Source organism: Mustelus asterias, unplaced genomic scaffold (genome assembly GCF_964213995.1).
Source record: "Mustelus asterias unplaced genomic scaffold, sMusAst1.hap1.1 HAP1_SCAFFOLD_85, whole genome shotgun sequence".
Classification (NCBI taxonomy): Eukaryota; Metazoa; Chordata; class Chondrichthyes; order Carcharhiniformes; family Triakidae; genus Mustelus; species Mustelus asterias.
In genome coordinates, this window is record NW_027590139.1 from 64,267 (window position 1) to 86,141 (window position 21,875).

A 21,875-nucleotide genomic window follows, 5' to 3' on the forward strand; every position below is an offset into this window, starting at 1 on the left:
AAGAGCAGTTGTCCAGTCACAACCTCAACATTAAAAAAAATGAACTAACTCCCAAAGAGTAAAAAAATGCGTCAAGTAACACAGGCTGTGATAAAGGGCATTCAGCACATATTCCAAAATGAAGATCATTCTTGACAGATTTCGTTGAATAATTTTAGCAATTATCAGGAATGTTGATGTCCGACACATGACGTTTCTAGATGCCTTCAGTAAGTTAATACTGAACAGGCTCATGAGTAATCTCAGTGCAAGTGGAGTTAGAGGAACAGCAGCAGAATGACTCGAAGCTGGCTACAAAGACGCAACACAGGGAATTAAAGGGGTTTTCTCTGATTGCTGGAAGGTGGGAAGTGGTTTTCCACAAGGATCAGCGCTGGGATCACTGTCCTTCACCATTTACATCAACAATATGGAATCAGGAAGCAAAATTATAGATTCAAAATTTACAAACCAATCCAAAATGAGAATGAGAATGCGCAGAGTGGAAGAATACACCTAAATACAATAACATATTAATAATAAATTATTAACTTGCAAATTGGTTATTAGAATTGGAAATTAATTTCACCACAGCTCAGTGTCAGGATCTGCATTCTGATCAAAACAATATGTTTCCCAATCACTCTATATGAATCAAGTATCTGAATGCTTTCGAGGAGTTTAGGGCTTCAGGTGACCAGATTCACAAATCGCTTTCAGAAGCAACACAGTTTAGACAGAACCACAACAATCCAGAAAAAAAACATTGGACTTCATTTATAGATTAATGGAAATGTGAACAAACCACAAAATATTTGACAATCACTAAATACTGCACGGTTTGTAATTCGTTTGTTTAAATATCAGGAACCAGCTGAAACATCTTTCTTTTCAACACAAAGCCGAGGTATGAAGAAATTTCACATCACACACTGACCATCAATCAAAGCCAAACTCTTCCTGTTTTCAACATATTCCAAAGATAAAAGACTGAGGCAAGCTCCACAGAATGGACATCTCACTCACCAAATTAAAATAGTATGTATTTAAAATTGAACCAACTTATTTCATTCCAATTCTTTTCCTGAACGCAATACAATTCTACATGGACAGGTAGTGCCAGATAATAATGGAGACTTCGATCAGATATTCCACTCAGGTGAAAGAACCACAATCAGTACAAATTTATACTGACAAATATACCCTGCAATATTTGTTCACTGGTGTCAGGTATTCGATTCTGGTTCGTGACCCACATTCAAATTTATATGACATTCTTACTCCCACTAAACATTATTTCAGAGAGATCACCTTCACTGAGGTCCAATCTTACAATAGGTAGGATTGAGTAGTTCACTCCTCAATACATTAACTTCATTGAGTCGTGAGCCCGTGAATAACATACAGAGGCTCATTGCCAGTTGATGAAAAGGATTAAAAACACAGAGATATTTCAAGCCATTTGATTTCTGTAAATTACATCGTTGACCTGGTGTCTTTTTCACAGTGACCACGAGATCAGCATGGAGCATTTTCACTCAGAGTTTAGAATCAGAGAGCCGTTCACACACAGATTTACACAACCTCTATGGTTAGAGTCACTCACCAGGAACACCAATAATGGCAATGATTGGGTAGATTATTTTCTCAGCTCTCTCAACTGGATCCAGCATTTCCAGTGTGAAGTGATGTGTCCCTTCGAGCTGCTGCAGTCTCTCTCACTTTAGCATCTGAGGTTATATATTCCCAAAGCCTTTAATTTATACACTGTGAAGTCACCTTAGGGACATTGTGGCAGCAACCTGGTTTGAAGTTTTTAAAAAAAATATATGAACAAATAGATTACGACATTGAGTTCAGTGGTGGAAAATATTTATTTTTAGTATTGACTTACTTCTTTCCAGACACTGGATTCTGTTGATCATATTTATCAACTAATAACAAGTGGAAAGATGCTGTCCACTCAAACACCATCAGTCCCACCTCGAGATCTCAGATAGTTTCAGTGATATCTATCACTGGACTGTGACATTTCAGAAATTGAGTTTCAATTGTGACCGTGTCTCTCTGTGTGGTATTTAACTGTTGATATTCTGTGATGTGATTTAAGTGGGCGAGAGTTTAGCATAAATTGTACAATTCTGTTGATCAATAATTTGGAACTATTTAGCCTGCAAATAAATTTGTCTTTTATCCCGAAATCTAATGCAGCTTCTCAAACTGAGAAAATATTCAGAAACAATGGGACATCTCAGAAAATTCAGGCCCTGCAGCAGATACAAACACATCACCTCTTAGAGCAGTAAAATAACAGATTTAACTGTGACAAGCAATGCACAGGCTCCAAATGACACTGGACTCGCATCTGATACAGTGTTCAGAAACGTGCTCAGATGTGGAAGGAGAGAGATTGTTCCACTGGAGCAAGCTGAGAGGGAGTGATTGGAGGCAGCAGTGCTGGTGAGAGATTAATTGAATTGTTTATTTATTTAATTAGTCAGCTCGTGTATGTTTTATTTTGGCCTTTACTTTTGCAGTAGTATTTTAAGTTTAAAGTGAAAACTGGAAGTGGGCTGCTAAGGAGTCTGGGAAGGGTTTTTTAAGCGCGTGAAGTATAAAAGGTAGGCTGCAGTATACAGCGGGCAGCGTCGGGAGCGGGCAGGGGAGTGCTTGGGAAGCAGAGTGTGAGCTATAAGGCTTTGGCTCACAGGGCTTTGGTAGAAAGGGCGAGCAGAGGTGAGTTTAAATTCATTTCTGCACTTTCTACCTGGTACTGGCAAGGTATCTAGAGGGGATGGGTGTGCAGGCAGTGCTATGTTCCTCTTGCACTATGTTTGAGGTGAGGGACGACGACAGTGTCCCTGCTGATTACACCTGTGGGAAGTGCACCCATCTGCAGCTCCTCCAAAATCGTGTTAGGGAACTGGAGCTGGAGTTGGATGAACGTAGGATCTTTAGGGACGCAGAGGTGGCCATAGACAGAAGCTTTAGGGATACAGTTACTCCGAGGAATGAAAACAGATGGGTGACGGTGAAAGGGGCTGGGAGGAAGCAGTCCGTGCAGGGATCCCCGGTGGTCGTTCCCCTTAGCAACAAGTATTCCGCTTTGGATACGGTTGAGGGGGATGAAATACCAGTGATGAGCGGCAGTGAGAGGATCTCCAGCACTGTGTCCGTCTCTGTGGCTCGGGAGGGTAAGGGGCAGAGCGGGAGGGCAATAGTTATTGGGGACTCGTTAGTTAGAGGGATAGATAGGAGGTTCTGTGGCAGCAAAAGAGACTCACGGATGGAATGTTGCCTACCGGATGCGAAGGTCCGTGACGTCTCAGACCGTGTTTTCTGGATTCTGAAGGGGGAGGGGAAACAGTCACAAGTCGTGGTACACATTGGTACCAATGACATAGGTAAGAGAAGGGACGGGGATTTAAAGCAGGAATTTCTGGAGCTGGGCTGGAAGCTGAGAGCCAAGACAAAACATGTGGTCATCTCTGGTACGTTGCCGGTGCCACGTGATAGCGAGTTGTGGAACAGGGAGAGAGTGCAGTTAAACATGTGGTTGCAGGGATGGTGTAGGAGGGAGGGATTCAGATACGTGGATCATTGGAACACATTCTGGGGAAGGTGGGATCTGTACAAACAGGATGGGGTGCACCTGAACCAGAGGGGCACCAATATCCTAGGAGGGAAATTTGTTACGGCTCTTCAGGGGGGTTTAAACTAATTTGTCAGGGGAGTGGGAAAAGGAGTTGTAGTCCAGAAGTCAGTGAGGGTGGTGAGGTATTGGGGAAGGTATCAGGGTCAAGGGTCGGTACCGGTAGACAGGAAGGTGGGTTGAAGTGTGTCTACTTCAATGCAAGGAGCATCCGGAACAAGGTAGATGAACTTGGGGCGTGGATTGGTACTTGGGACTACGATGTTGTGGCCATTACGGCGACGTGGGTAGAACAAGGACAGGAATGGTTGTTGGACGTTCCGGGGTATAGATGTTTCACTAAGTGTAGGGAAGCTGATAAAAGAGGTGGAGGAGTGGCATTGTTAATCAAAGATAGTTTAACGGCTGCGGAAAGGCACTTCGAGGGGGATCTGCACACTGAGGTAATATGGGCTGAGGTTAGAAATAGGAAAGGAGCGGTCACGTTGTTAGGAGTTTACTATAGGCCCCCAAATAGTAATAGAGATGTGGAGGAAGAAATTGCTAAGCAGATTATGGATATGTGTGGGGGGCACAGGGTAGTTGTTTTTCAAGTTTAAAGTGAAAACTAGAAGTGGGCAGCAAAGGAGTCTGGGAAGGGTTTTTATTTTAACTTTAAAAGTCAGTTACCTGGGAGGTTCCCCCTCATTGATCCACTGGAGCAAGCTGAGAGGGGTGATTGAAGGCAGCAGTGCTGGTGAGAGATTAATTGAATTGTTTATTTATTTAATTAGTCAGCTAGTGTGTGTATTGTTTTGGCCTTTACTTGAACAGCAGTTTTTCAAGTTTAAAGTGAAAACTAGAAGTGGGCAGCAAAGGAGTCTGGGAAGGGATTTTTAAGCGCGTGAAGTATAAAAGGTAGGCTGCAGTATACAGCGGGCAGCGTCGGGAGCGGGCAGTGGAGTGTGTGGGAAGCAGAGTGTGAGCTATAAGACTTTGGCTCACAGGGCTTAGGCTGAAAGGGCGAGCAGGGGTGAGTTGAATTCATTTTTGCACTTTCTACCTGGTACTGGCAAGGTATCTAGAGGGGATGGGTGTGCAGGCAGTGCAATGTTCCTCTTGCACTATGTTTGAGGTGAGGGACGACGACAGTGTCCCTACTGATTACACCTGTGGGAAGTGCACCCATCTGCAGCTCCTCCAAAACCGTGTGAGGGAACTGGAGCTGGAGTTGGATGAACTTAGGATCATTAGGGACGCAGAGATGGCCATAGACACAAGCTTTAGGAATACAGTTACTCCGAGGATTGAAAACAGATGGGTGACGGTGAGAGGGGCTGGGAGGAAGCAGTCCGTGCAGGGATCCCCGGTGGTCGTTCCCCTTAGCAACAAGTATTCCGCTTTGGATACGGTTGAGGGGGATGACATACCAGTGGGGAGCCGCAGTGAGAGGATCTCCAGCACTGTGTCCGTCTCTGTGGCTCGGGAGGGTAAGGGGGAGAGCGGGAGGGCGATAGTTATTGGGGACTCGTTAGTTAGAGGGATAGATAGGAGGTTCTGTGGCAGCAAAAGAGACTCACGGATGGTATGTTGCCTACCGGATGCCAAGGTCCGTGATGTCTCAGACCGTGTTTTCCAGATTCTGAAGGGGGAGGGGAAACAGTCACAAGTCGTGGTGCACATTGGTACCAATGACATAGGTAAGAGAAGGGACGGGGATTTAAAGCAGGAATTTCTGGAGCTGGGCTGGAAGCTGAGAGCCAAGACGAAACATGTGGTCATCTCTGGTACGTTGCTGGTACCACGTGATAGCGAGTTGAGGAACAGGGAGAGAGTGCAGTTAAATATGTGGTTGCAGGGATGGTGTAGGAGGGAGGGTTTCAGATACATGGATAATTGGAACACGTTCTGGGGAAGGTGGGACCTGTACAAACAGGACGGGGTGCACCTGAACCAGAGGGGCACCAATATCCTCGGAGGGAAATTTGTTACGGCTCTTCAGGGGGGTTTAAACTAATTTGTCAGGGGAGTGGGAAAGGGAGTTGTAGTCCAGAAGTCAGTGAGGGTGGTGAGATATTGGGGAAGGTATCAGGGTCAAGGGTGGGCACTGGTAGACAGGAAGGTGGGTTGAAGTGTGTCTACTTCAATGCAAGGAGCATCCGGAACAAGGTAGATGAACTTGGGGCGTGGATTGGTACTTGGGACTACGATGTTGTGGCCATTACGGAGACGTGGGTAGAACAAGGACAGGAATGGTTGTTGGACGTTCCGGGGTATAGATGTTTCACTAAGTGTAGGGAAGCTGGTAAAAGAGGTGGAGGAGTGGCATTGTTAATCAAGGATAGTTTAACGGCTGCGGAAAGGCACTTCGGGGGGGATCTGCACACTGAGGTAATATGGGCTGAAGTTAGAAATAGGAAAGGAGCGGTCACGTTGCTAGGAGTTTACTATAGGCCCCCAAATAGTAATAGAGATGTGGAGGAAGAAATTGCTAAGCAGATTATGGATATGTGTGGGGGTCACAGGGTAGTTGTCATGGGGGACTTTAACTTTCCAAATATTGATTGGAACCTTTGTAGGTCAAATAGTTTGGATGGGGCAGTTTTTGTGCAGTGTGTGCGGGAGGGTTTCCTGACACAATATGTGGATGGGCCGACTAGAGGTGAGGCCACATTGGATTTGGTACTGGGAAATGAACCGGGCCAAGTGTTAGATTTGGTTGTGGGAGAGCAATTTGGAGATAGTGACCACAATTCGGTGTCTTTTGTTATTGCAATGGAGAGGGATAGGGCCGTACGGCAGGGCAAGGTTTACAATTGGGGGAGGGGTAATTATGATGCGATTAGGCAAGAATTAGGGGGCATAAGTTGGGAACAGAAACTGTCAGAGAAAGGAACTAATGAAAAGTGGAACTTTTTCAAGGAACAAATACTGGATGTCCTTGATAGGTATGTCCCTGTCAGGCAGGGAGGAAATGGCCGAGTGAGGGAACCATGGTTCACAAAAGAGGTGGAATGTCTTGTGAAAAGGAAGAGGGAAGCTTATGTAGGGATGAGGAAACAAGGTTCAGATGGCTCGATTGAGGGTTACAAGTTAGCAAGGAATGAGCTGAAAAAGGGGCTTAGGAGAGCTAGGAGGGGACATGAGAAGTCCTTGGCGGGTCGGATCAAGGAAAACCCCAAGGCTTTTTACTGTTATGTGAGGAATAAAAGAATGACCAGGGTGAGGTTAGGGCCGGTCAAGGACAGTAGTGGGAACTTGTGTATGGAGTCAGTAGAGATAGGCGAGGTGATGAATGAATACTTTTCTTCAGTGTTCACCAAGGAGAGGGGCCATGTTTTTGAGGAAGAGAAGGTGTTACAGGATAATAGGCTGGAGGAAATAGATGTTCGGAGGGAGGATGTCTTGGCAGTTTTGAATAAACTGAAGGTCGATAAGTCCCCTGGGCCTGATGAAATGTATCCTAGGATACTTTGGGAGGCAAGGGATGAGATTGCAGAGCCTTTGGCGTTGATCTTTGGGTCCTCGCTGTCCACGGGGATGGTGCCAGAGGACTGGAGAATGGCGAATGTTGTTCCTCTGTTTAAGAAAGGGAATAGAAATGACCCTGGTAATTATAGACCGGTTAGTCTTACTTCGGTGGTTGGTAAATTGATGGAAAGGGTCCTTACGGATGGGATTTACGACCATTTAGAAAGATGCGGATTAATCCGAGATAGTCAGCACGGATTCGTGAAGGGCAAGTCGTGCCTCACAAATTTGATAGAATTTATTAAGGAGGTAACTAAGTGTGTTGATGAAGGTAGGGCAGTTGATGTCATATACATGGATTTCAGTAAGGCGTTTGATAAGGTCCCCCATGGTCGGCTTATGATGAAAGTGAGGAGGTGTGGGATAGAGGGGAAGTTAGCCAATTGGATAGGTAACTGGCTGTCTGATCGAAGACAGAGGGTGGTGGTGGATGGAAAATTTTCGGATTGGAGGCAGGTTGCTAGCGGAGTGCCGCAGGGATCAGTGCTTGGTCCTCTGCTCTTTGTGATTTTTATTAATGACTTAGAGGAGGGGGCTGAAGGGTGGATCAGTAAATTTGCTGATGACACCAAGATTGGTGGAGTAGTGGATGAGGTGGAGGGCTGTTGTAGACTGCAAAGAGACATAGATAGGGTACAAAGCTGGGCTAAAAAATGGAAAATGGAGTTTAACTCTGATAAATGTGAGGTGATTCATTTTGGGAGGCCTAATTTAAATGTGGATTACAGCGTCAAAGGTAGGGTTCTGAAGACTGTGGAGGAACAGAGAGATCTTAGGGTTCATATCCACAGATCTCGAAAGGTTGCCACTCAATTGGAGAGAGCTGTGAAGAAGGCCTATAGTGTGTTAGCTTTTATTAACAGGGGATTGGAGTTTAAGAGCCGTGGGGTTATGCTGCAACTGTACAGGACCTTGGTGAGACCACATTTGGAATATTGTGTGCAGTTCTGGTCACCTCACTATAAGAAGGATGTGGAAGCGCTGGGAAGAGTGCAGAGGAGATTTACCAGTATGCTGCCTGGTTTGGAGGGTAGGTCTTATGAGGAAAGGTTGAGGGAGCTAGGGCTGTTCTCTCTGGAGCGGAGGAGACTGAGGGGAGACTTAATAGAGGTTTATAAAATGATGAAGGGGATAGATAGAGTGAATGTTCAAAGACTATTTCCTCGGGTGGATGGAGCTATGGCAAGGGGGCATAACTATAGGGTTCGTGGTGGGAGATATAGGAAGGATATCAGAGGTAGGTTCTTTACGCAGAGAGTGGTTAGGGTGTGGAATGGACTGCCTGCAGTGATAGTGGAGTCAGACACTTTAGTAACATTTAAGCGGTTATTGGATAGGCACATGGAGCACACCAGGATGATAGGGAGTGGGAGAGCTTGATCTTGCTTTCAGATAAAGCTCGGCACAACATCGTGGGCCGAAGGGCCTGTTCTGTGCTGTACTGTTCTATGTTCTATGTTCTAAACAAGTACAGAGTCAAGGAAAATAGAGAGGAAGAGGAGGAAAGAACAAGCGGTCTTTTGATCGGATGGAAGGCTGGAGTGATTGAATTACAGTGAAGCTGATTATTGTTCCCACTGACACAATCTCGCTGATCTGGGTTTAAATCTCATAATAAATGAGATCAAAACCTCTCGCTGAGTTCAGGGCGAAACTCCCCGCCTTCCAGTGAACTGGAGGCAGTTTTCAGTCAGAAACCCACAACTGTGAGATAAACAACGCAGAAAGGAGAAAGATTCAGTTTGAGCGGTGACACTTCTGGAGGAACGGAGATCTGGAATTCACCCAGGAATGAGGCAAAGTTTAAAAACAGTGCTGCCCAACGTGGAGCTCGAACCCACGACCCTAAGATTAAGAGTCTCATGCTCTACCGACTGAGCTAGCCGGGCACATGCAGTCAAATCATTTCCATAACCTAAAATGCATGGAGACAAATACGGGTTTTCCATCTGGTGTCTTCAGCATGTTCTGATTTCAAAGTTTACAATGAATCCACCGACAGAATCCCCAAATTTCCTATCCATTCCTCTGAATCATTAATTACATTATTCACATCTTCCAATTCTTAGCTTCACCTCTCCCAAATATTCCAAACTCCTCTTACATCATTCTCCTTATTTTTCTTTGTTCTTAATAATTTAGCCGGGGTGGAGGGAACCCAACATTTGCACTGTCAAACTGTTTCCCAGCTTCAGACTTTTCAATAAGATCACCTCTGATTATTCTTAACTCCAGAGCGAACAGACTAATCCCACTGATTCTCTCCTCGCAAGAGAAACGCAGAAATCAATCCAGTGAACCTCGGTTACACACAGACAGCGAAATAATGGACAGAGCAAGGAGCAAAAGATGTCAACGTAATAAAAACATCGTCAGTGAGTCTGAGGGAAAGATATAGAGACAATGAAAAACAGAAATAGCGAGTGGGGTAGACATCCACAACCCACGAATGAATAACAATAATCACACAGCCAGCTGTCTCTACCAACAAACATGGGGTCCTCTAAACTGGTGAACAGAGATAAAGTGAATGGCCACAAGCATATTCACCTTTTAATGTCTTGATTTTCTTGTGTGAGTGTTGTGTTGATAGATTGCCTGCACTGTGTGCTCAGGTTCTCAAACCAAATCCCACGTAAACTAATCCCAACGTTTGCACTGAAAATACATTTATAAAACCTATGACTTGTCCAATACGAAACAACAGCTGATTGAGGGATCGAGTCCGGCATGTGAACCCGAGAACGCTCACACGTTTGTAGATGCTTACTCCCCAGGCCCGAGTCATGCCCCTCGTCCAACGAGCCGCTGCTGAGGATGTTGTTCAATGAAAATATTTCCATTGACATCCAAAGCTGCTCAGACTTCTGCAGTGAAAGGTGAAAATGCTGGAAAAACTCAGAAAGCCAGACAGCTTGTGTGCACAGGAAAACAAATCTGATATTTTAGCTCCATAACCTTTCATTGGGAACAACTGGGAATTTTTAGAAATGTAGGAAGTTTTAAACAAGTGTTATCCAGCCGCATAACAGGAGGGTTTGAGGCCTCTTGCCGGGTGTAAATCAGGAGAGATTAAATGAGGGAAACAAAGAAATTTAAAGTAATTAAACCACAGAGTGGGGCCATTCCTCAGCCCCTTACAGGACTCAGTTGTGGTGTGGATGAAGGGGAAACCTGTGGATGTAATGTATGTAGATTACATTGGAGCCACATTGATGAGTTGGTGGGTTTGAAAAATTGAAATTTACACTTAGGAACATAGAATTAGGAGCAGAAGTGGGCAAATTCAGCGCTTCGAGCCTGAACCATCATGCAATCAGTTCATGACTGATCTCTCCCTGTTCTCAAATCCACCTCCCTACCTGTTCCAATATCCCCTCATCCCTTTAATTATCAGGAATATATCTGTCTCTTTCTTGAAATCATTTAATGATTCAGACTCAACCGTGCTATACTGCAATGCATTCCACAAATTCACGACCCTCAGTGAGAAGCTCCTCATCTCAGTTTTAAATCTACCACCTCTCAACATATACATTTGACATGGTGTTCCCGATTCCGCATAAGAAAAAGATTTCACTTTCTTCAATCCTATTTAGAATTTTATATACCACGATCACTTCAGCATCTTGTGGGACTATTTGACCTCACTGTCGATTTCATGTCCCAGCAAGCACAATTGGTGTTGTCATTAGATGAAGCAGTCACTTATGTTCCACCCAAACTGGGCACATTAAGGGATATATGGTAAGTCATTTTGAAAAACACAGTTCACCCGTGGCCCTGGGAGTCCAGTGGGTTGTATTCAGTACTCCCCAGTGTTGTTTGTTTTCAATTCCCGCTGAGAGAACGATTATTTATAGCTGTCAGCAAACTATTGAAAAATAACGTGATTTACTATCTGATCGAAAGTAGATCTACTAATATCAGCCGAGTGAGTTTTGCAAGTCTACATCACAGCTGGAAACGTCACATGTGCAACAGGTCAAGAACAAACACAGTAGCAGAAAGATAGTGATAGGCTGCAAAGCGCTGACAATTGAGTTGGTGATGTTAGGTAACATCTGGATGGTAAAAAGGTCAGATTTTGGCATTCACACTGAATTATTCAACTTTTCCCTCACTCTGCAACGAAAATATTTGGAAAAGGTTCTCTCTCGTTTCAAACAGTCGGAAGTGGAATTAATAACTGTAAGTGGAATGTCTGTTGTATGTTGTCACTGATTGAATGTATCACTGGGATGGAAACAGAAGGTTCCATATTGCAACAGAGACTTGCTTGTGGTGAATGTAGTCTGGCCTGGCGCGAAAAATAAAGCAACACATGCAGTGTGTGTAAAGCAAGTTGTAAAACAGGCTACAAGCAGCTGGTCTGGTGGTCAGAGTTTGACACTTTCACTGCTGTTTCGATTGGTGGTCAGGTAATGGAGATTTGTTGCTCTTATCCAAACCGTAAAAACAGATGTCAGTTATTGCCTTGTGGAACATATAAAACACAATCTCGCTTCGTGTCCTGAAGTGAAGACTGAGCAAATTCAACAGGAGGTTTTTTCTTGTCATTTCTGGCAGGATAGTGGGAACCAGACAAGGTTAAGGGCAGTTTAAATGATGTGGTCCTTCACTGCAGCTCATTCTGTTTCTGACTGGATGTGATTCCTGCTTGTTACAGAGTTCAGGATCAATTGATTCAGTAAAGGAGCAGGCTCAAGCCGACTGATGGACTGTCGCAGCTCCATTGCTGCTAATTTCAATAACGATACCAGTAAAGGACACAGCTGCTTACGTGGTAACGTAGCCGAGTAATCTAAGCCAGTGGCTGAAGGTCCAGTCTCTACGGAGTTGTTGTGTTCGACTGCAGCCACTGCCAGAATGGGTTTGAGTTTTGGTCCCTGCAGTTGAAGTCCAGCATTTCAGATTGAATGCAAGAGTTTGTGCCGTGTCGTTTTTGGCATGAAGAAAGAGGAGCGACAGAGCAATGTGAACAGGTGTTGAGGTAAAGGAACGATTGTGGAAGGACTGGAGCAAATTATCGTGGATTCTGGAATCGGAAACAAAAAGAGAAAATGCTGGAAAATCTCACCAGGTCTGGCAGCATCTGTAAGGAGTGAAGAAAGCTGACATTTCGAGACCAGATGACCCTTTGTCAAAGCTGGGAGGAGTGGAGCTGCTCCGATGGAGAATATAAACGGGAACACCGGTTGAATGGCTGTCTGTCGAAATAAACAGCAGGATTGCAAACATTGAGACTGCAGTCCCGGCCCAGGGGATGGATTGGGATTTTCTAACTGAGGTTCAAATCCTATCATGTGCGCTTCCCGTCATTCCTCATTGTGACTTTTTTTTAATTGAAAGTTATTGGAAATGAAGCAATGGGTGCAGAGATGATCAACTCACTCCATATTTGTCACATCAGCGTCACTGAGTGTCTAGTGATCAGCGTCGGCGCCGTGACGCGGTTTCGATTCCCAGTCTCGGAGTGAATAAATTTTTGTTCATTTCTTCATTCAATAAAAACAGCGTCCGTGAAGGGAACAACAAGCTAAATCTTCCAGCTGGATGAACTTGTATCAGAGCTGGAAAAATCAGAGATGTTACATTAACGATAAACTCTGAAGAAGAACCACATGTCACACACAACATACATGTCAAGTACATACACAATACACATGTCAAATCATGTCACTTTCAACTTCTGTCTTTTAACTTCCGGCTCTCCACCTCAGACATTTCCACATTCATCAAAAATCTCCGTCCTCGAACCCCATCCTGGTCCTCAATCCACGGATAATGCTGCACTTAGTGACAGCTCCTTGTAGCATTTGGCTCCATAGCTCAGTGGGTAGAGCACTGGTCTTGTAAACCAGGGGTCGCGAGTTCAATTCTCGCTGGAGCCTACGGGCAAAGTTTAGCTGATAGAAGCTGTCGGAAAAGGGAAGGGAGTCTAAAAGTGAAGAGATAAGTCGAGGTTCAGATCGGGTGTGATTTTGGAAAGCGAAAAGATATGTCCTTCTTCGTAAAAAAAATCGAAAGAGCAGGACATATTTGAAGAGCTAAAAAAGGTTAGTGTCGATATTGAGAATAGAATAGATGCGTTTGGACAAGGACTGCATAAAGCTGGCATGTAGGTGCAGGCAATGATTGGAAGGAAACTTGCAATTTAGTCTTTATTGACGGCAGACTGGAGTCCAAGTATAACGAGGTGTTGCTGCAGTTGCACAGAGTTTTGTTGAGACCACGTGTTGAATATTCTGTGCCGATATGATATTCACATTTAATAAAGGGTTTATTTGCATTGGAAACGGTGCAGATAAGGTTCAGCAGATGATCCCTGGGATGAGGGAGTTGTCGTATGATGAGAGGCTGAGTAAATTGGGCTGAAAGTCTCTGGAGTTTGGAGGAATGAGAGGCGATTTCATTAAACCTACACAAGTCTGATTGGGTTTGACAGGGTGGAGGCTGAGAGATTTCTTCTGCTTGTCGGGAAATCTAACCCACGGCAGTACAGTCTCAGGAAAATGGGCTGATCATTTCGGCCTATGATAAGGCGAAATTACTTCACTGAAATGGTTGTGAATCTTTGAAATTCCCTATGCCAGACAGTTATGGAAGCTCCATCATCGAATATATTTAAGGTTGGGATAGACAGGTTTCTGGCCTCTCGGGGAATTCAGGGATATGGGGAGCTGGTGAAAAACTGAGTTGTACTCCAAGATCAGCCATAAGAAGCTATTTTATTCAAATAACCAAGAACTTTAAGGAAACAAGTAAAACATGTTAATTAAGGTACTGCCCTTCATTGACTGGAAAGTGCTTTGTGACGTCCGCTGGTCGGGATAGGTTCTATATAAATGCAAATATTTCATGATCTTCAATCCTCGTCCTCTGTTACTGAGCCCAGTCAGTGGGAACAGTCTGTCCCTCCCTGCTCTATCAAACGGTCGTTTTCCATGTTAGAAGGGATGAACCATTACACCACAACAACACTGTGGGGTAAAATAATAAAATATACATGTTTAGATTTGTAAACGATGCCACCATTTGGTCTTTCTGTGTCAGGTTTGGTGAAAATTGAATTGGCGTCTAACTTGCAGCCAACACGCTGTCACCCTGATTTAGGATGCCATGTAAGCGTCATTTTCGTCAGTCTCTGTGGCGCAATTGGTTAGCGCGTTCGGCTGTTAACTGAAAGGTTGATGGTTCGAGACCATCCAGGGACGGGGCTTTCACTTTTTTTTCCTCTCCATCTGCTTTCATTGTCTCTCGGTTTTTGAGTGTCACTGAGTCCTTGGGCAACACTAAAAAAAAACTTATCGTGTGTTTCTGCCTCTACTGTTAGCCGACGTTAGTTTATTGAACATTTATCTCCAACATATTATTTGTAACAATTTATATATTTCAAATATTATTAAACTCAATAACTGAACTCGAAACTTTAACCCATGTTTGATCTTGGGTTTCCATTTTCCTGCACACTCCCCTTCTTTCTCAGATTTCTCAGGAATCTGTCTGTCGCAACCTGAAATGTGTTCAATAAGGAAAATACACAGCAAGTCGGCAAAGATCAGTGTAATGAGGACTGAGTTAAACTTTCACCAGAATGCTGTTTTTATAATTGCAAAGTCCTGAGATTGAGAGCAGATAGTTCACATGGGAAAGGGCTGTTTGATAGAGCAGATAGGGACACACTGTTTCCACTGACGAGGGTCAGTAACCAAAGGATTGGGATTAAAGATAATTAATGAAAGACCGACTTGTATTTATGTCGCGCCTTTCCCGGTTGCTGGACGTCACAAAGCGCTGTGCAGCCAATGGAAGACAGTTCCAATTGAAAAAATAGTATCAGCTCGACAAGGAAGGAGGCATTCGGATTTGAACCGAGGACCTCTTGATCTGCAGTCAAATGCGCTACCGCTGAGCTACACCCCCTCAATCGCAAGCTGGTTCACGGGATCCAGCATATTCTTATTAAGTGTGGAGGGGGATCGAGTGGTCAGACTGCATCCCGCTTTGTCTCAGAGTTACTGGTTTCTGAGTGAAGTCGGAAAGCTTAGTGTTTAAGTTAGCGAGATGTTTTCTTGTGATTTGGCTGAGATTTGGATCCAGGTCGAGGAGATATTTGTGTCAACCTAATCGATAAAATCTACCCCATTGTCATACAGATTTGTATCCCCATCTCTATTGGCAGCGCTTTGCAGCCTATCACGGCCTTTCACTATCTGTGTTTATTCTTAAACTGTTGCCCGTGTGACATTTCCAATTCAGACACAGAATTATAGATCTAACTGCACTGCTTCTGACAGAGCTGTTTTCGATCAGGAAGCAATTCAGGTTTGTTGAACGGATTATGAAAAACTTTAAATCTTAGCATATCGAAGCCGATCTATGACTCTGAAAGCGCCGAATCCTAACCACTGGAACACCAGAATTTCATCTTCCTGATTCTCCCAGAAACTGAGTACAGGATTATGCACAGTGCCAATTACTCACGGTTGCACTCACCTTCCAATCTTGTGCACGTTGTTCAGCTTTGAAATTGTTCATATTTTCACATTAGCTTCCAGTGTGATGAAAGCGGAGCTGTGATAAGCTGAATCTTTTCAACAGATTTACTGCAATAAGGTTTATAACAAACATTACTCTTTGAATGTGGTGAGCTGCAGTGAAATTTAATGCAGCAGAAGGTAGCTCACTCATTTTGACAGGAGGTGCCAGCAATTGCAATGTAAATATGATGTCGAGATACGGGCGTTGGACTGGGATGGGCAGAATAAGAAGACTCAGAGCATCATGTTAAAGTCTAACTGGTTCAATTGCTCCAATAATAAAATAAATTTGCTTTATTTTATCAGCGCCCCGAAAGCTCTTGATTCCAAATTGATCGCGTGTTGTGAGACTTCGTAATGTAAATATTAATTGTTGTGGGTAATTGACAGGATTGTGGATTGTGGCAAATTTGTCCTCCCTGCTGTTCAACCTGCCACAAGTATCGCTCCCGTTTTGAATCAGGAAGCAATACCCACTCTCCTTAATTCATGTGTTGCACGAGAGAATGAATCATCATTCCCTAACCGGGAATCGAACCCAGACCATGGCATTGAAGGCGGCGAATTCTAACGACTAGACCAACAAGGAAATTGAAGTGTCCTGAGCATTATTGAGCAAGTGTGCGTGTGCGTGCGGCTGGGTGCGTGCGTGCGTGGGTGCGTGCGGGTGGGCGGGCAGGCGGGTGTGTGCGTGCGTGTGTGGTTTAGGAGAAAGGTCTCGTGCTCTACGGTAATCCTTGATGAATGAAGCAAGTGTGCTTGCTGCTATCCCTCTTTGCATCAGCTCTTGTCTATCGAGTCTGTGTAACTACATCTTTATCGCTGAGCTTTTTGTGTTCTTGAGCAATCGTCCTCTGGAGCTGATGCAATGAGGCCAGGAGAGGAACTCACTGCACCGTCTGCAATGTGATTGCAGTGCGATTTGATGAAAGCTGTTAATTTTATAAAAATCATCTTTTTGCGAATTGTAAATCAAATGCCCTTCAGTGCCCAGTAAGAATTCTCACCAGCTAAAAGTGCAACAGGTTTATTTGGAATCTCTAGCTTTCGGATCGCAGCTCCTTCATCACTCACACTGAGGATTCACCACATTTTTCTGCCTTTGAATGAACGCAATCGATATCTCATCAATTCCCAGGTATCCTGAGTCTCTGACGCCGATTTCTACAGTACACTGCTTTAAATCTTTGTTTTCAATGTGAAATTAAGCGGTTTGTTCCATGTGAAGGATTTACACTTATACCCTTCGGGGATGATGGTGACGTAGTGGTAAAATCAGTGGAGCATGAATCCCGTGGCTCAGGCTCACAGGTCCCGATCCCACCACAGTCTAGAACTGAAACGGAAGTGAAAGTTAGTCTCAGTAATGCAGCTTGTTTTCTGATTGTCATGAAAACTCATCTGGACCTTTTGCAGAAGGAAATCTGCCATTCTTCCCCATTTCTGGTATCCATTGGACTCCAAACCCAAGGCAATGTGATTGACTCTTAACTGCCCTCTGAAATGGCCCAGCAAAATACGCAGTTCAGTGGGAAATAGGGGTGGACAACAAATGCTGGCATTGATAATGAAATATATATTGCATTCGCAGCATTTTATGAAATGATTAATTCTCATTTTGTTTCATTTCATGTGAAATAGGGTGACATATTCTGCTGTCTCATTATTTAAAACCTCAGCCCTTTAACTGTTCAAACAGGTAAGGTTCAGTCAGAGAAAAGTGATCCACTGTGATCCCAAGCAAGGTATTGTAGTTGCTGCAAATCCCACCTCAAAACAGGAAATGTTAGAAGCACACAACTTCTGTGGGGAGGGAAAGAGAGTGAATGATTCAGGTTGCTGATCTTTGACCCTCACTGGAAGAAATTGGTGATTTAATGGTTTACAAACACGTACAGAATCAAGGAAAATAGAGAGGGAGAGGAGGAAAGAACAGACGGTCTTTTGATCGGATGGAAGGCTGGAGTGATTGAATTACAATGGAGATGATTATTGTTCCCACTGACACAATCGCGCCGATCTGGGTTTGAATCTCACAATAAATGAGAACAAAACCTCTCGCTGAGTTCAGCGCTGAAGTCCCGCCTTCCAGTGAACTGCAGGCAGTTTTCAGTCACAAACCCACAACTCTGAGATAAACAACGCAGAAAGGAGAAAGACTCAGTTTGAGCGGTGATGCTTCTCGAGGAACAGAGATCGGGAATTCACCCAAGAATGGGGCAAAGTTTAAAACGATGACGCCCAACGTGGGGCTCGAACCCACGGAGCTGTGATTAAGAGTCTTATGCTCTACCGACTGAGCTCGCCAGGCACATGGATCAGGTTGGTTTCCATAACCTAAAATGCATGGAGACAAATATTGTTTTTCCAACTGGTGTCTATGCTTGCTCTGATTTCAAAGTTTACAATGAATCGACCTGCAGAATCCCCAAGGTTCCTATCCCTTCCTCTCAATCATCAATTACATCATTCACATCTTCCAATGCTCAGCTTCACCTCTCCCAAACATTCCAAACTCCTCTTACAAAATTCACATTTTTTTGTTCATAATAAACTAGCCAGGGGTGGGGGGAACAGCCTCTCAGCATGTACACTGTCAAACTGTTTCCTACTTTCAGACTTTTCAATAAGATCACCTCTGATTATTCTAAACTCCAGAGCGAACAGACTCATCCCACTGAATCTCTCCTCCCAGGAGAAACGCAGAAATTAATTCAGTGAACCTCGGATGCACAGAGACAGCGAATGAATGAAGACAGCAAGGATCAAAATCGGTCAACGTAATAAAAACACAGTCAGAGACACTGACAGATTCTGAAGGAGATATATAGAGACAATGAAAAACAGAAATAGCGAGTGAGGTACACATCAACAACCCATGAATGAATAACAATATACACACAGCCAGCTGCCTGAACCAACAAACATGGGGTCCTCTAAACTGATGACCAGAGATCAAGTGAGTGGCCACAAGCATATTCACCTTTTAATGTCTTGATTTCCTTGTGTGGGTGTTGTGTTGATAGATTGCCTGCACTGTGTGCTCAGGTTCTCAAACCAAATCCCACGAAAACCAATCCCACCGTTTGCACTGCAAATGCATTTACAAAACCTTTGACTTGTCCAATACGAAACGACAGCTGATTGAGAACTCTCGCTCGGCCTTTGAACCCGGGATATCTCGCATGTTGGTGATGTTAACACCCTCAGCCCGAATCATACCCCTCGTCCAACGAGCCGCTGCTGGGGAAGTTGTTCAATGAAAATATTTCCATTGCCATTCAAAGCTGCACAGATTTCTGCAGTGAAAGGTGAAAATGCTCGAAAAACTCAGAAAGTCAGACAGCTTGAGTACATAGGAAAACAAATCTCATATTTTAGCTCCATAATCTATGATTACTACGGGGCATGGTAAGAAATTAGGAGGTTTTAAACAAGTGTTATCCAGCAGCATAACAAGAGGGGAGACCTCTGGCCGGGTGTAAATCAGGAGAGCTTAAATGAGGGAAAAAAAGAATTTTAAAGTAATTACACCACAGAATGGGGCCATTCCCAAGTCATTTACAGGACGCAGTTGCGTTGTGGATGAAGGGGAACCTGTGGATGTAATGTACGTAGATTACATTGGAGCCACAGTGATGAGTTGGTGGGTTTTGAAAATTGAAAGTTGCACTTAGGAAATAGAATTAGGAGCAGAAGTGGGCAAATTCAGTGCTTCGAGCCTGAACCGTCATGCAATCAGTTCATGACTGATCTCTCCCTGTTCTCAAGTCCACCTCCCTACCTGTTCCAATATCCCCTCGTCCCTGTTATTATTAGGAATATATCTGTCGCTTTCTTGAAATCATTTAATGATTCAGACTCCACCGCGCTATGGGGCAATGAATTCAACAAATTCACGACCCTCTGCGAGAAGCAGTTCCTCCTCATCTCAGTTTTAAATCTACCGCCTCTCAACCTACATATTTGACCTGTTGTTCTCCATTGCCCCATGAGAAGAAACATTTCGTCAACGTTCAATCTATCAATTATTTTAGAATTTTATATACCCCGATCACTTCAGCATGTTGTGGGACTATTTTACCTCACTGTCGAATTCATGTCCCAGCGAACTCAATCGGTGTTATCATTAGCTGAAGCAGTCCATGTTCCATCCAAACTGGACATATTAAGAGATGTTTCGTAAGTCAATTTGAAAAACACATTTCACCCGTGACCCTGGATGTCCAGTGGGTTGTGTTCAGTACCACCCCAGTGTTGTTTGGTTTCAATTCCCGCTCAGGAAACGATTATATTTTGCTCTCGGCAAACTATTAAAAATAAAAGCAGATCTCCTAAAATCAACCGAGTGAGCTTTGCATGTCTACATCACAGCTGGAAAGGTCACATTTGCAACAGGTCAAGAACAAATATAGTAGCAGAAAGATAGTGATGCGCTGCAAAGCGCTGACGATAGAGATGGTGATGTAAGCTAACATCTGGATAGTAAATCGGTCAGATTTTAGCGTTCACACTGAATTATTAAACCTTTCCCTCACTCTGCAACGACAATATTTGAAAAGGTTTCTGTCCAGTTTTGAACCGTCGGAAGCGAAAGTAATAACTGTGCGTGGAATGCCTGTTGCCTGTTGTAATGGACTGAATATATCAATGTGGTGCAAACAGAAGGTGCCATTTTGCGGCAGAGTCTTGCTTGTGGTGAATGTGATCTGGCGCGAAAATTAAAATAACAAAAGCAGCGTGGATAAGAAAAAACTGTAAAATAGGTTGGTCTGATGTTTAGAGTTTGACACTTTCACTGCTTTTCAGATTACAGGTCAGGAAATGAAGATTTGTTGCTCTCATCCAAACCATAAAAACAAATGTCAGGTATTGCCTGGTGGAACATATAAAACACAATCTTTCCTCGTGTCCTGAGGTGAAGACTGAGCAAATTCAACAGGAGGTTTTCATGTCATATCTGGCAGGATATTGGGAATCAGACAAGGTTAAGGCAGTTTAAATGGTGCCGGTCCTTCACTGCAGCTGATTCTGTTTCTGACTGGATGTGATTTCTGTTTGTTCCACAGTTCAGGATGAATTGATTCAGTGAAGGAGCAGGCTCAAACCGACTGATGGCCTTTCTCAGCTCCTTTGCTGCTACTGAATTTCAGTAACGCTTTCAGTAAAGAGCAGGATCGTTACGGGGTAGCGTGGCGGAGCAGTTTAAACCCGTAGTTAGGTCCAGTTTCTGTATAAGCTGTGGGTTCAAATCCCGCCATTGCTCGAGTGGGCTTGAGTTTTGGTCCCTGCAGCTGAAATCCAGCAGTTCAGATTGAATGCAGGAGTTTGTGCCGTGTCGTTTTTGGCAGGAAGAAAGCGGAGACACTGACCAATGTAAACAGTTGTTGAGGTAAAGAAGCGCATGTGGAAGGAGTGGAGCAAATTATTGTCGATGCTGGAATCGGAAACAAAACGGGAAAATGCTGGAAAATGTCAGCAAGTCTGGCAGCATCAGTTATGAGAGAAGAAAGCTGACGTTTCTAGTCCAGATCACCCTTTGTCAAAACTGGAAGGAATTGAGTTGCTCCGACAGAGAATACAAACGGGAACACAGGCTGAATGGCTATCTGCTGATATAACCACAGGGTTGCAAACATTGAGACTGCAGTCCCGGCCCAGGGGTAGATTGGGATTTTCTAACTGAGGCTCAAATCCTGTCATGGACGCCTCCCGTCATTCCGTATTTTTAATGAAAGTTATTGGAAATGAAGCATTGGGTACAGAGATGATCAACTCATTGCAAATCTCTCACATCAGCGTCTCTGAGGGTCTAGTGACCAGAATCGGCGCCGTGACGTCGTTTCAATTCCCAGTCACAGAGTGAATAACTTTTTGTCCAATCTTCATTTAATGAAAACCCGCCTCATAGCGTTTGTGAAGGGAGCAATATCTAAATCTTCCAGCTGGATGAACTTGCATCGGAGTTGGAAAAGTCAGAGATGCAAGTCCAGGATGCTACCGGGACTTGATGGATTAAGTTATAAGGAGAGGCTGGATAGACTGCGACTTTTTTCTCTGGAGCATAGGAGGCTGAGGGGTGATCTTATAGAGGTCTATAAAATAATGAGGGGCACAGATCAACTAGATAGTCAATATATTTTCCCAAAGGTAGGGGAGTCTAAAACTAGAGGGCATAGGTTTAAGGTGAA

At 44.0% G+C, this 21,875-nt stretch overlaps 4 non-coding genes across 4 annotated transcripts; 2 read left to right on the top strand and 2 right to left on the bottom strand.

Moving 5' to 3' along the window:
- Nucleotides 1–8,957: 8,957 nt before the first annotated feature.
- Nucleotides 8,958–9,030, bottom strand: trnak-cuu (transfer RNA lysine (anticodon CUU)). The gene has a single exon. It is a non-coding gene; the product is annotated as a tRNA-Lys (tRNA).
- Nucleotides 9,031–12,962: 3,932 nt separating this feature from the next.
- Nucleotides 12,963–13,035, top strand: trnat-ugu (transfer RNA threonine (anticodon UGU)). Its single transcript has one exon. It is a non-coding gene; the product is annotated as a tRNA-Thr (tRNA).
- A 1,249-nt stretch (nt 13,036–14,284) lies between these two features.
- Nucleotides 14,285–14,358, top strand: trnan-guu (transfer RNA asparagine (anticodon GUU)). The gene has a single exon. It is a non-coding gene; the product is annotated as a tRNA-Asn (tRNA).
- A 637-nt stretch (nt 14,359–14,995) lies between these two features.
- trnac-gca (transfer RNA cysteine (anticodon GCA)) lies at nt 14,996–15,067 on the bottom strand. The gene has a single exon. It is a non-coding gene; the product is annotated as a tRNA-Cys (tRNA).
- Nucleotides 15,068–21,875: the final 6,808 nt, after the last annotated feature.